Here is a 14,379-nt window from a genome sequence, read left to right as displayed (position 1 = left end):
AAACATTGGAGCTCCCCCACAAGTGACCCTATTTTGGAAACTAGACCCCACAAGGCACCTATCTAGATGTATAGTGAGCACTTGGAACCCCCAGGTGCTTCACAAATTAATCTGTAAAAATAAAAAAGTGTTTTTTTTTCCTCTTTTTCATTTTTTATGAATCAATTTGTGAAGCACCTGGGGGTTCCAAGTGCTCACTATGCATCTAGATAGGTACCTTTGTGGGTCTAGTTTCTAAAATGGGGTCACTTGTGGGGGAGCTCCAATGTTTAGGCACAAAGGGGCTCTCCAAACGCAACATGGTGTCCGCTAACAATTTGAGCCGATTTTCCATTCAATTTGTTAGCGGACACCATGTCACGTTTGGAGAGCTTCTGTGTGCCTAAACATTGGAGCTCCCCCACAAGTGACCCTATTTTGGAAACTAGACTCCACAAGGCACCAATCTAGATGTATAGTGAGCACTTGGAACCTCCAGGTGCTTCACAAATTAATCTGTAAAAATAAAAAATTGTTTTTTTTCCTCTTTTTCATTTTTACGAATCAATTTGTGAAGCACCTAGGGGTTCCAAGTGCTCACTATGCATCTAGATAGGTGCCTTTGGGGGTCTAGTTTCTAAAATGGGGTCAATTGTGGGGGAGCTCCAATGTTTAGGCACACAGGGGCTCTCCAAACGCAACATGGTGTCCGCTAACAATTTGAGCCGTTTTTCCATTCAATTTGTTAGCGGACACCATGTTGCTTTTGGAGAGCCCCTGTGTGCCTAAACATTGGAGCTCCCCCACAAGTGACCCAATTTTGGAAACTAGACCCCCCAATGCACCTATCTAGATGCATAGTGAGCACTTGGAACCCCCAGGCGCTTCATAAATTAATCTGAAAAAATAAAAAAGTGTTTATTTTTCCACTTGTTCATTTTTACGAATCAATTTGTGAAGCATCTGGGGGTTCCAAGTGCTCACTATGCATCTAGATAGGTGCCTTGGGAGGGTCTAGTTTCCAAAATGGGGTCACTTGTGGGGGAGCTCCAGTGTTTAGGCACACAGGGGTTGTCCAAACGCAACATGGTGTCCGCTAACAATTTGAGCAGTTTTTACATTCAAATTGTTAGCGTAGTGAGCACTTGGGACCCCCAGGTGCTTCACAAATTAATCTGTAAAAATAAAAAAGTGTTTTTTTTCCACTTTTTCATTTTTACGAATCAATTTGTGAAGCACCTGGGGGTTCCAAGTGCTCACTATGCAATTAGATAGGTGCCTTTGGGGGTCCAGTTTCTAAAATGGGGTCACTTGTGGGGGAGCTCCAATGTTTAGGCACACAGGGGCTCTCCAAACGCAACATGGTGTCCGCTAACAATTTGAGCCGATTTTCCTTTCAATTTGTTAGCGGACACCATGTCGTGTTTGGAGAGCCCCTGTGTGCCTAAACATTGGAGCACCCCCACAAGTGACCCTATTTTGGAAACTAGACCCCACAAGGCACCTATCTAGATGCATAGTGAGCACTTGTAACCCCCAGGTGCTTCACAAATTAATCTGTAAAAATAAAAAAGTGTTTTTTTTCCACTTTTTCATTTTTACGAATCAATTTGAGAAACACCTGGTGGTTCCAACTTCTCACTATGCATTTAGATAAGTGCATTTGGGGGTCCAGTTTCTAAAATGGGGTCACTTGTGGGGGAGCTCCAAAGTTTAGGCACACAGGGGCTCTCCAAGCGCAACATGGTGTCCGCTAACAATTTGAGCCGATTTTCCATTCAATTTGTTAGCGGACACCATGTCGTGTTTGGAGAGCCCCTGTGTGCCTAAACATTGGAGCACCCCCACAAGTGACCCCATTTTGGAAACTAGACCCCCCCAATGCACCTATCTAGATGCATAGTGAGCGCTTGGAACCCCCAGGCGCTTCATAAATTAATCTGTAAAAATAAAAAAGTATTGTTTTTTTCCACTTTTTCATTTTTACGAATCAATTTGTGAAGCACCTGGGGGTTCCAAGTGCTCACTATGCTTCTAGATAGGTGCCTTGGGGGGGGGTCTAGTATCCAAAATGGGGTCACTTGTGGGGGAGCTCCAATGTTTAGGCACACAGGGGTTCTCCAAACGCAACTTGGTGTCCGCTAACAATTTGAGCCGATTTTCCATTCAATTTGTTAGCGGACACCATGTCGCGTTTGGAGAGCCCCTGTGTGCCAAAACATTGCAGCTCCCCCACAAGTGACCCTATTTTGGAAACTAGACCCCACAAGGCACCTATCTAGATGCATAGTGAGCACTTGGAACCCCCAGGTGCTTCACAAATTAATCTGTAAAAATAAAAAAGTGTTTTTTTTTCCACTTTTTCATTTTTACAAATCAATTTGTGAAGCACCTGGGGGTTCCAAGTGCTCACTATGCATCTAGATAGATGCCTTTGGGGGTCCAGTTTCTAAAATGGGGTCACTTGTCGGGGAGTTCCAATGTTTAGGCACACAGGGGCTTTCCATACGCAACATGGTGTCCGCTAACAATTTGAGCCGATTTTCCATTCAATTTGTTAGCGGACACCATGTCACGTTTGGAGAGCCCCTGTGTGCCTAAACATTGCAGCTCCCCCACAAGTGACCCTATTTTGGAAACTAGACCCCACAAGGCACCTACCTAGATGTATAGTGAGCACTTGGAACCCCCAGGTGCTTCACAAATTAATCTGTAAAAATAAAAAAGTGTTTTTTTTTTACCAGTTTTTCATTTTTACGAATCAATTTGTGAAGCACCTGGGGTTCCAAGTGCTCACTATGCATCTAGATAGGTGCCTTTGGGGGTGTAGTTTCTAAAATGGGGTCACTTGTGTGGGAGCTCCAATGTTTAGGCACAGAGGGGCTCTCCAAACGCAACATGGTGTCCGCTAACAATTTGAGCCGATTTTCCATTCAATTTGTTAGCGGACACCATGTTGCTTTTGGAGAGCCCCTGTGTGCCTAAACATTGGAGCTCCCCCACAAGTGACCCAATTTTGGAAACTAGACCCCCCAATGCACCTATCTAGATGCATAGTGAGCACTTGGAACCCCCAGGCGCTTCATAAATTAATCTGTAAAAATAAAAAAGTGATTATTTTTCCACTTGTTCATTTTTACGAATCAATTTGTGAAGCATCTGGGGGTTCCAAGTGCTCACTATGCATCTAGATAGGTGCCTTGGGGGGGCTAGTTTCCAAAATGGGGTCACTTGTGGGGGAGCTCCAGTGTTTAGGCAGACAGGGGTTCTCCAAACGCAACATGGTGTCCGCTAACAATTTGAGCCGATTTTACATTCAAATTGTTAGCGTAGTGAGCACTTGGAACCCCCAGGTGCTTCACAAATTAATCTGTAAAAATTAAAAAGTGTTTTTTTTCCACTTTTTCATTTTTACGAATCTATTTGTGAAGCACCTGGGGGTTCCAAGTGCTCACTATGCAATTAGATAGGTGCCATTGGGGGTCCAGTTTCTAAAATGGGGTCACTTGTGGGGGAGCTCCAATGTTTAGGCACACAGGGGCTCTCCAAACGCAACATGGTGTCCGCTAACAATTTGAGCCGATTTTCCATTCAATTTTTTAGCGGACACCATGTCGTGTTTGGAGAGCCCCTGTGTGCCTAAACATTGCAGCACCCCCACAAGTGAACCTATTTTGGAAACTAGACCCCACAAGGCACCTATCTAGATGCATAGCGAGCACTTGTAACCCCCAGGTGCTTCACAAATTAATCTGTAAAAATAGAAAAGTGTTTTTTTTTCCACTTTTTCATTTTTACGAATCAATTTGAGAAACACCTGGTGGTTCCAACTTCTCACTATGCATTTAGATAAGTGCATTTGGGGGTCCAGTTTCTAAAATGGGGTCACTTGTGGGGGAGCTCCAAAGTTTAGGCACACAGGGGCTCTCCAAGCGCAACATGGTGTCCGCTAACAATTTGAGCCGATTTTCCATTCAATTTGTTAGCGGACACCATGTCGTGTTTGGAGAGCCCCTGTGTGCCTAAACATTGGAGCACCCCCACAAGTGACCCCATTTTGGAAACTAGACCCCCCCAATGCACCTATCTAGATGCATAGTGAGCGCTTGGAACCCCCAGGCGCTTCATAAATGAATCTGTAAAAATAAAAAAGTATTGTTTTTTTCCACTTTTTCATTTTTACGAATCAATTTGTGAAGCACCTGGGGGTTCCAAGTGCTCACTATGCTTCTAGATAGGTGCCTTGGGGGGGGATCTAGTTTCCAAAATGGGGTCACTTGTGGGGGAGCTGCAATGTTTAGGCACACAGGGGTTCTCCAAACGCAACTTGGTGTCCGCTAACAATTTGAGCCGATTTTCCATTCAATTTGTTAGCGGACACCATGTCGCGTTTGGAGAGCCCCTGTGTGCCAAAACATTGCAGCTCCCCCACAAGTGACCCTATTTTGGAAACTAGACCCCACAAGGCACCTATCTAGATGCATAGTGAGCACTTGGAACCCCCAGGTGCTTCACAAATTAATCTGTAAAAATAAAAAAGTGTTTTTTTTTTCCACTTTTTCATTTTTACAAATCAATTTGTGAAGCACCTGGGGGTTCCAAGTGCTCACTATGCATCTAGATAGATGCCTTTGGGGGTCCAGTTTCTGAAATGGGGTCACTTGTCGGGGAGTCCAATGTTTAGGCACACAGGGGCTTTCCAAACGCAACATGGTGTCCGCTAACAATTTGAGCCGATTTTCCATTCAATTTGTTAGCGGACACCATGTCACGTTTGGAGAGCCCCTGTGTGCCTAAACATTGCAGCTCCCCCACAAGTGACCCTATTTTGGAAACTATACCCCACAAGGCACCTACCTAGATGTATAGTGAGCACTTGGAACCCCCAGGTGCTTCAGAAATTAATCTGTAAAAATAAAAAAGTGTTTTTTTTTTACCACTTTTTCATTTTTACGAATCAATTTGTGAAGCACCTGGGGTTCCAAGTGCTCACTATGCATCTAGATAGGTGCCTTTGGGGGTGTAGTTTCTAAAATGGGGTCACTTGTGTGGGAGCTCCAATGTTTAGGCACAGAGGGGCTCTCAAACGCAACATGGTGTCCGCTAACAATTTGAGCCGATTTTCCATTCAATTTGTTAGCGGACACCATGTCACGTTTGGAGAGCCCCTGTGTGCCTAAACATTGGAGCTCCCCCACAAGTGACCCTTATTTTGGAAACTAGACCCCCAATGCACCTATCTAGATGCATAGTGAGCACTTGGAATCCCCAGGTGCTTCACAAATTAATCTGTAAAAATAAAAAAGTGTTTTTTTTTCCACTTTTTCATTTTTACGAATCAATTTGTGAAGCACCTGGGGGTTCCAACTGCTCACTATGCGTTTATATAAGTGCCTTTGGGGGTCCAGTTTCTAAAATGGGGTCACTTGTGGGGGAGCTTCAATGTTTAGGCACACAGGGACTCTCCAAACGCAACATGGTGTCCGCTAACAATTTGAGCCGATTTTCCATTCAATTTGTTAGCGGACACCATGTCACGTTTGGAGAGCCCCTGTGTGCCTAAACATTGGAGCTCCCCCACAAGTGACCCTTATTTTGGAAACTAGACCCCCAATGCACCTATCTAGATGCATAGTGAGCACTTGGAATCCCCAGGTGCTTCACAAATTAATCTGTAAAAATAAAAAAGTGTTTTTTTTTCCACTTTTTCATTTTTACGAATCAATTTGTGAAGCACCTGGGGGTTCCAACTGCTCACTATGCATTTATATAAGTGCCTTTGGGGGTCCAGTTTCTAAAATGGGGTCACTTGTGGGGGAGCTTCAATGTTTAGGCACACAGGGACTCTCCAAACGCAACATGGTGTCCGCTAACAATTTGAGCCGGTTTTCCATTCAATTTGTTAGCGGACACCATGTCGTGTTTGGAGAGTCCCTGTGTGCTTAAACATTGGAGCACCCCAACAAGTGACATCATCTTGGAAACTAGAACCCCCAATGCACCTATCTAGATGCGTAGTGAGCGCTTGAAACCCCCAGGCGCTTCATAAATTAATCTGTAAAAATAAAAAAGTATTGTTTTTTTCCACTTTTTCATTTTTACGAATCAATTTGTGAAGCACCTGGGGGTTCCAAGTGCTCACTATGCTTCTAGATAGGTGCCTTGGGGGGGGGTCTAGTTTCCAAAATGGGGTCACTTGTGGGGGAGCTCCAATGTTTAGGCACACAGGGGTTCTCCAAACGCAACTTGGTGTCCGCTAACAATTTGAGCCAATTTTCCATTCAATTTGTTAGCGGACACCATGTCGCGTTTGGAGAGCCCCTGTGTGCCTAAACATTGCAGCTCCCTCACAAGTGACCCTATTTTGGAAACTAGACCCCACAAGGCACCTATCTAGATGCATAGTGAGCACTTGGAACCCCCAGGTGCTTCACAAATTAATCTGTAAAAATAAAAAAGTGTTTTTTTTTCCACTTTTTCATTTTTACAAATCAATTTGTGAAGCACCTGGGGGTTCCAAGTGCTCACTATGCATCTAAATAGGTGCCTTTGGGGGTCCAGTTTCTAAAATGGGGTCACTTGTGGGGGAGCTCCAATGTTTAGGCACACAGGGGCTCTCCAAACGCAACATGGTGTCCGCTAACAATTTGAGCCGATTTTCCATTCAATTTGTTAGCGTACACCATGTCGCGTTTGGAGAGCTTCTGTGTGCCTAAACACTGGAGCTCTCCCACAATTGACCCTATTTTGGAAACTAGACCCCACAAGGCACCTATCTAGATGCATAGTGAGCACTTGGAAACCCCAGGTGCTTCAGAAATTAATCTGTAAAAATAAAAAAGTGTTTTTTTTCCTCTTTTTCATTTTTACGAATCAATTTATTAAGCACCTTGGGGTTCCATGTGCTCACTATGCATCTAGATAGGTGCCTTTGGGGGTCCAGTTTCTGAATTGGAGTCACCGGTGGGGGAGTTCCAATGTTTAGGCACACAGGGGCTCTCCAAACGCAACATGGTGTCCGTTAACAATTTGAGCCGATTTTCCATTCAATTTGTTAGCGGACACCATGTCACGTTTGGAGAGCCCCTGTGTGCCTAAACATTGCAGCTCCCCCACAAGTGACCCTATTTTGGAAACTAGACCCCACAAGGCACCTACATAGATGTATACTGAGCACTTGGAACCCCCAGATGCTTCACAAATTAATCTGTAAAAATAAAAAAGTGTTTTTTCCCCTCTTTGTCATTTTTATGAATCAATTTGTGAAGCACCTGGGGGTTCCAAGTGCTCACTATGCATCTAGATAGGTGCCTTTGGGGGTCTAGTTTCTAAAATGGGGTCACATGTGGGGGAGCTCCAATGTTTAGGCACACAGGGGCTCTCCAAACGCAACATGGTGTCCGCTAAGAATTTGAGCCGATTTTCCATTCAATTTGTTAGCGGACACCATGTCACGTTTGGAGAGCCCCTGTGTGCCTAAACATTGGAGCTCCCCCACAAGTGACCTTTATTTTGGAAACTAGACCCCCAATGCACCTATCTAGATGCATAGTGAGCACTTGGAATCCCCAAGTGCTTCACAAATTAATCTGTAAAAATAAAAAAGTGTTTTTTCCCCTCTTTGTCATTTTTATGAATCAATTTGTGAAGCACCTGGGGGTTCCAAGTGCTCACTATGCATCTAGATAGGTGCCTTTGGGGGTCTAGTTTCTAAAATGGGGTCACATGTGGGGGAGCTTCAATGTTTAGGCACACAGGGGCTCTCCAAATGCAACATGGTGTCCGCTAACAATTTGAGCCGGTTTTCCATTCAATTTGTAAGCGGACACCATGTCGTGTTTGGAGAGCCCCTGTGTGCTTAAACATTGGAGCACCCCAACAAGTGACATCATTTTGGAAACTAGACCCCCCATAGCACCTATCTAGATGCGTAGTGAGCGCTTGAAACCCCCAGGCGCTTCATAAATTAATCTGTAAAAATAAAAAAGTATTGTTTTTTTCCACTTTTTCATTTTTACGAATCAATTTGTGAAGCACCTGGGGGTTCCAAGTGCTCACTATGCTACTAGATAGGTGCCTTGGGGGGGGTTTAGTTTCCAAAATGGGGTCACTTGTGGGGGAGCTCCAATGTTTAGGCACACAGGGGTTCTCCAAACGCAACTTGGTGTCCGCTAACAATTTGAGCCAATTTTCCATTCAATTTGTTAGCGGACACCATGTGGCGTTTGGAGAGCCCCTGTGTGCCAAAACATTGCAGCTCCCCCACAAGTGACCCTATTTTGGAAACTAGACCCCACAAGGCACCTATCTAGATGCATAGTGAGCACTTGTAACCCCCAGGTGCTTCACAAATTAATCTGTAAAAATAAAAAAGTGTTTTTTTTTCCACTTTTTCATTTTTACAAATCAATTTGTGAAGCACCTGGGGGTTCCAAGTGCTCACTATGCATCTAAATAGGTGCCTTTGGGGGTCCAGTTTCTAAAATGGGGTCACTTGTGGGGGAGCTCCAATGTTTAGGCACACAGGGGCTCTCCAAACGCAACATGGTGTCCGCTAACAATTTGAGCCGATTTTCCATTCAATTTGTTAGCGTACACCATGTCGCGTTTGGAGAGCATCTGTGTGCCTAAACACTGGAGCTCCCCCACAATTGACCCTATTTTGGAAACTAGACCCCACAAGGCACCTATCTAGATGCATAGTGAGCACTTGGAAACCCCAGGTGCTTCAGAAATTAATCTGTAAAAATAAAAAAGTGTTTTTTTTCCTCTTTTTCATTTTTACGAATCAATTTATTAAGCACCTGGGGGTTCCATGTGCTCACTATGCATCTAGATAGGTGCCTTTGGGGGTCCAGTTTCTGAATTGGAGTCACCGGTGGGGGAGTTCCAATGTTTAGGCACACAGGGGCTCTCCAAACGCAACATGGTGTCCGCTAACAATTTGAGCCGATTTTCCATTCAATTTGTTAGCGGACACCATGTCACGTTTGGAGAGCCCCTGTGTGCCTAAACATTGCAGCTCCCCCACAAGTGACCCTATTTTGGAAACTAGACCCCACAAGGCACCTACATAGATGTATAGTGAGCACTTGGAACCCCCAGATGCTTCACAAATTAATCTGTAAAAATAAAAAAGTGTTTTTTCCCCTCTTTGTCATTTTTATGAATCAATTTGTGAAGCACCTGGGGGTTCCAAGTGCTCACTATGCATCTAGATAGGTGCCTTTGGGGGTCTAGTTTCTAAAATGGGGTCAAATGTGGGGGAGCTCCAATGTTTAGGCACACAGGGGCTCTCCAAACGCAACATGGTGTCCGCTAACAATTTGAGCTGATTTTCCATTCAATTTGTTAGCGGACACCATGTCGCGTTTGGAGAGCCCCTGTGTGCCTAAGCATTGCAGCTCCCCCACAAGTGACCCTATTTTGGAAACTAGACCCCACAAGGCACCTATCTAGATGCATAGTGAGCACTTGGAACCCCCAGGTGCTTCACAAATTAATCTGTAAAAATAAAAAAGTGTTTTTTTTTTTCCACTTTTCATTTTTACGAATCAATTTGTGAAGCACCTGGGGGTTCCAAGTGCTCACTATGCATCTAGATAGATGCCTTTCTGGGTCCAGTTTCTGAAATGGAGTCACTTGTGGGTGAGTTCCAATGTTTAGGCACACAGGGGCTCTCCAAAAGCAACATGGTGCCCGCTAACAATTTGAGCCGATTTTCCATTCAATTTGTTAGCGGACACCATGTCACGTTTGGAGAGCCCCTGTGTGCCTAAACATTGCAGCTCCCCCACAAGTGACCCTATTTTGGAAACTAGACCCCACAAGGCACCTACATAGATGTATAGTGAGCACTTGGAACCCCCAGATGCTTCACAAATTAATCTGTAAAAATAAAAAAGTGTTTTTTTTCCTCTTTTTCATTTTTACGAATCAATTTGTGATGCACCTGGGGGTTCCAAGTGCTCACTATGCTTCTAGATAGGTGCCTTGGGGGCGGTCTAGTTTCCAAAATGGGGTCACTTGTGGGGGAGCTCCAATGTTTAGGCACACAGGGGTTCTCCAAACGCAACTTGGTGTCCGCTAACAATTTGAGCCGATTTTCCATTCAATTTGTTAGCGGACACCATGTTGCGTTTGGAGAGCCCCTGTGTGCCTAAACATTGCAGCTCCCCCACAAGTGACCCTGTTTTGGAAACTAGACCCCACAAGGCACCTACCTAGATGCATAGTGAGCACTTGGAACCCCAGGTGCTTCACAAATTAATCTGTAAAAATAAAAAAGTGTTTTTTTTTCCACTTTTTCATTTTTACAACTCAATTTGTGAAGCACCTGGGGGTTCCAAGTGCTCACTATGCATCTAGATAGATGCCTTTGGGGGTCCAGTTTCTGAAATGGAGTCACTTGTGGGGGAGTTCCAATGTTTAGGCACACAGGGGCTTTCCAAACGCAACATGGTGTCCGCTAACAATTTGAGACGATTTTCCATTCAATTTGTTAGCGGACAAAATGTCACGTTTGAAGAGCCCCTGTGTGCCTAAACATTGCAGCTCCCCCACAAGTGACCCTATTTTGGAAACTAGACCCCACAAGGCACCTACCTAGATGTATAGTGAGCACTTGGAACCCCCAGGTGCTTCACAAATTAATCTGTAAAAATAAAAAAGTGTTTTTTTTCCACTTTTTCATTTTTACGAATCAATTTGTGAAGCACCTGGGGGTTCCAAGTGCTCACTATGCATCTAGATAGGTGCCTTTGGGGGTACAGTTTCTAAAATGGGGTCACTTGTGGGGGAGCTCCAATGTTTAGGCACACAGGGGCTCTCCAAACGCAACATGGTGTCCGCTAACAATTTGAGCCGATTTTCCATTCAATTTGTTAGCGGACACCATGTCACGTTTGGAGAGCCCCTGTGTGCCTAAATATTGGAGCTCCCCCACAAGTGACCCCATTTTGGAAACTAGACCCCCAATGCACCTATCTAGATGCATAGTGAGCACTTGGAATCCCCAGGTGCTTCACAAATTAATATGTAAAAATAAAAAAGTGTTTTTTTTTCCACTTTTTAGTTTTTACGAAACAATTTGTGAAGCACCTGGGGGTTCCAAGTGCTCACTATGAATCTAGATAGGTGCCTTTGGGGGTCCAGTTTCTAAAATGGGGTCACTTGTGGGGGAGCTCCAATGTTTAGGCACACAGGGGCTCTCCAAACGCAACATGGTGTCCGCAAACAATTTGAGCCGATTTTCCATTCAATTTGTTAGCGGACACCATGTCACGTTTGGAGAGCCCCTGTGTGCCTAAACATTGGAGCTCCCCCACAAGTGACCCTTATTTTGGAAACTAGACCCCCAATGCACCTATCTAGATGCATAGTGAGCACTTGGAATCCCCAGGTGCTTCACAGATTATCTGTAAAAATAAAAAAGTGTTTTTTTTTCCACTTTTTCATTTTTACGAATCAATTTGTGAAGCACCTGGGGGTTCCAACTGCTCACTATGCATTTATATAAGTGCCTTTGGGGGTCCAGTTTCTAAAATGGGGTCACTTGTGGGGGAGCTTCAATGTTTAGGCACACAGGGGCTCTCCAAATGCAACATGGTGTCCGCTAACAATTTGAGCCAATTTTCCATTCAATTTGTTAGCGGACACCATGTCGTGTTTGGAGAGCCCCTGTGTGCCTAAACATTGGAGCACCCCAACAAGTGACACCATTTTGGAAACTAGACCCCCCAAGTTCACCTATCTAGATGCGTAGTGAGCGCTTGAAACCCCCAGGCGCTTCATAAATTAATCTGTAAAAATAAAAAAGTATTGTTTTTTTCCACTTTTTCATTTTTATGAATCAATTTGTGAAGCACCTGGGGGTTCCAAGTGCTCACTATGCTTCTAGATAGGTGCCTTGGGGGGGGTCTAGTTTCCAAAATGGGGTCACTTGTGAGGGAGCTCCAATGTTTATTCACACAGGGGTTCTCCAAACGCAACTTGGTGTCCGCTAACAATTTGAGCCAATTTTCCATTCAATTTGTTAGCGGACACCATGTCGCGTTTGGAGAGCCCCTGTGTGCCTAAACATTGCAGCTCCCCCACAAGTGACCCTATTTTGGAAACTAGACCCCACAAGACACCTATCTAGATGCATAGCGAGCACTTGGAAACCCCAGGTGCTTCAGAAATTAATCTGTAAAAATAAAAAAGTGTTTTTTTTCCTCTTTTTCATTTTTACGAATCAATTTATGAAGCATCTGGGGGTTCCATGTGCTCACTATGCATCTAGATAGGTGCCTTTGGGGGTGTAGTTTCTAAAATGGGGTCACTTGTGGGGGAGCTCCAATGTTTAGGCACAGAGGGGCTCTCCAAACGCAACATGGTGTCCGCTAACAATTTGAGCCGATTTTCCATTCAATTTGTTAGCGGACAACATGTTGCGTTTGGAGAGCCCCTGTGTGCCTAAATATTGGAGCTCCCCCACAGGTGACCCCATTTTGGAAACTAGACCCCCAATGCACCTATCTAGATGCATAGTGAGCACTTGGAATCCCCAGGTGCTTCACAAATTAATATGTAAAAATAAAAAAGTGTTTTTTTTTCCACTTTTTAGTTTTTACGAAACAATTTGTGAAGCACCTGGGGGTTCCAAGTGCTCACTATGCATCTAGATAGGTGCCTTTGGGGGTACAGTTTCTAAAATGGGGTCACTTGTGGGGGAGCTCCAATGTTTAGGCACACAGGGGCTCTCCAAACGCAACATGGTGTCCGCAAACAATTTGAGCCGATTTTCCATTCAATTTGTTAGCGGACACCATGTCACGTTTGGAGAGCCCCTGTGTGCCTAAACATTGGAGCTCCCCCACAAGTGACCCTTATTTTGGAAACTAGACCCCCAATGCACCTATCTAGATGCATAGTGAGCACTTGGAATCCCCAGGTGCTTCACAAATTAATCTGTAAAAATAAAAAAGTGTTTTTTTTTCCACTTTTTCATTTTTACAAATCAATTTGTGAAGCACCTGGGGTTCCAACTGCTCACTATGCATTTATATAAGTGCCTTTGGGGGTCCAGTTTCTAAAATGGGGTCACTTGTGGGGGAGCTTCAATGTTTAGGCACACAGGGGCTCTCCAAACGCAACATGGTGTCCGCTAACAATTTGAGCCGATTTTCCATTCAATTTGTTAGCGGACACCATGTCGTGTTTGGAGAGCCCCTGTGTGCCTAAACATTGGAGCACCCCAACAAGTGACACCAATTTGGAAACTAGACCCCACAAGGCACCTATCTAGATGCATAGTGAGAACTTGGAACCCCCAGGTGCTTCACAAATTAATCTGTAAAAATAAATAAGTGTTTTTTTTTCCACTTTTTCATTTTTACAAATCAATTTGTGAAGCACCTGGGGATCCAAGTGCTCACTATGCATCTAGATAGGTGCCTTTGGGGGTCCAGTTTCTAAAATGGGGTCACTTGTGGGGGAGCGCCAATGTTTAGGCACACAGGGGCTCTCCAAACGCAACATAGTGTCCGCTAACAATTTGAGCCGATTTTCCATTCAATTTGTTAGCAGACACCATGTCACATTTGGAGAGCCCCTCTGTGCCTAAACATTGGAGTTCCCCCACAAGTGACCCTATTTTGGAAACTAGACCCCACAAGGCACCTATCTAGATGTACAGTGAGCACTTGGAACCCCCAGGTGCTTCACAAATTAATCTGTAAAAGTAAAAAAGTGTTTTTTTTTCCACTTTTTCATTTTTATGAATCAATTTGTGAAGCACCTGGGGGTTCCAAGTGCTCACTATGCTTCTAGATAGGTGCCTTGGGGGCGGTCTAGTTTCCAAAATGGGGTCACTTGTGGGGGAGCTCCAATGTTTAGGCACACAGGGGTTCTCCAAACGCAACTTGGTGTCCGCTAACAATTTGAGCCGATTTTCCATTCAATTTGTTAGCGGACACCATGTTGCGTTTGGAGAGCCCCTGTGTGCCTAAACATTGCAGCTCCCCCACAAGTGACCCTGTTTTGGAAACTAGACCCCACAAGGCACCTACCTAGATGCATAGTGAGCACTTGGAACCCCAGGTGCTTCACAAATTAATCTGTAAAAATAAAAAAGTGTTTTTTTTTCCACTTTTTCATTTTTACAACTCAATTTGTGAAGCACCTGGGGGTTCCAAGTGCTCACTATGCATCTAGATAGATGCCTTTGGGGGTCCAGTTTCTGAAATGGAGTCACTTGTGGGGGAGTTCCAATGTTTAGGCACACAGGGGCTTTCCAAACGCAACATGGTGTCCGCTAACAATTTGAGCCGATTTTCCATTCAATTTGTTAGCGGACACCATGTCACGTTTGAAGAGCCCCTGTGTGCCTAAACATTGCAGCTCCCCCACACGTGACCC

The sequence above is a fragment of the Phyllobates terribilis genome, unplaced genomic scaffold (genome assembly GCF_046119375.1).
Source record: "Phyllobates terribilis strain yellow unplaced genomic scaffold, ASM4611937v1 Scaffold_82__1_contigs__length_6685932, whole genome shotgun sequence".
Taxonomy (NCBI): Eukaryota; Metazoa; Chordata; class Amphibia; order Anura; family Dendrobatidae; genus Phyllobates; species Phyllobates terribilis.
The sequence above is the reverse complement of the archived record's forward strand: the minus strand, read 5'-3'. Positions refer to the sequence as shown.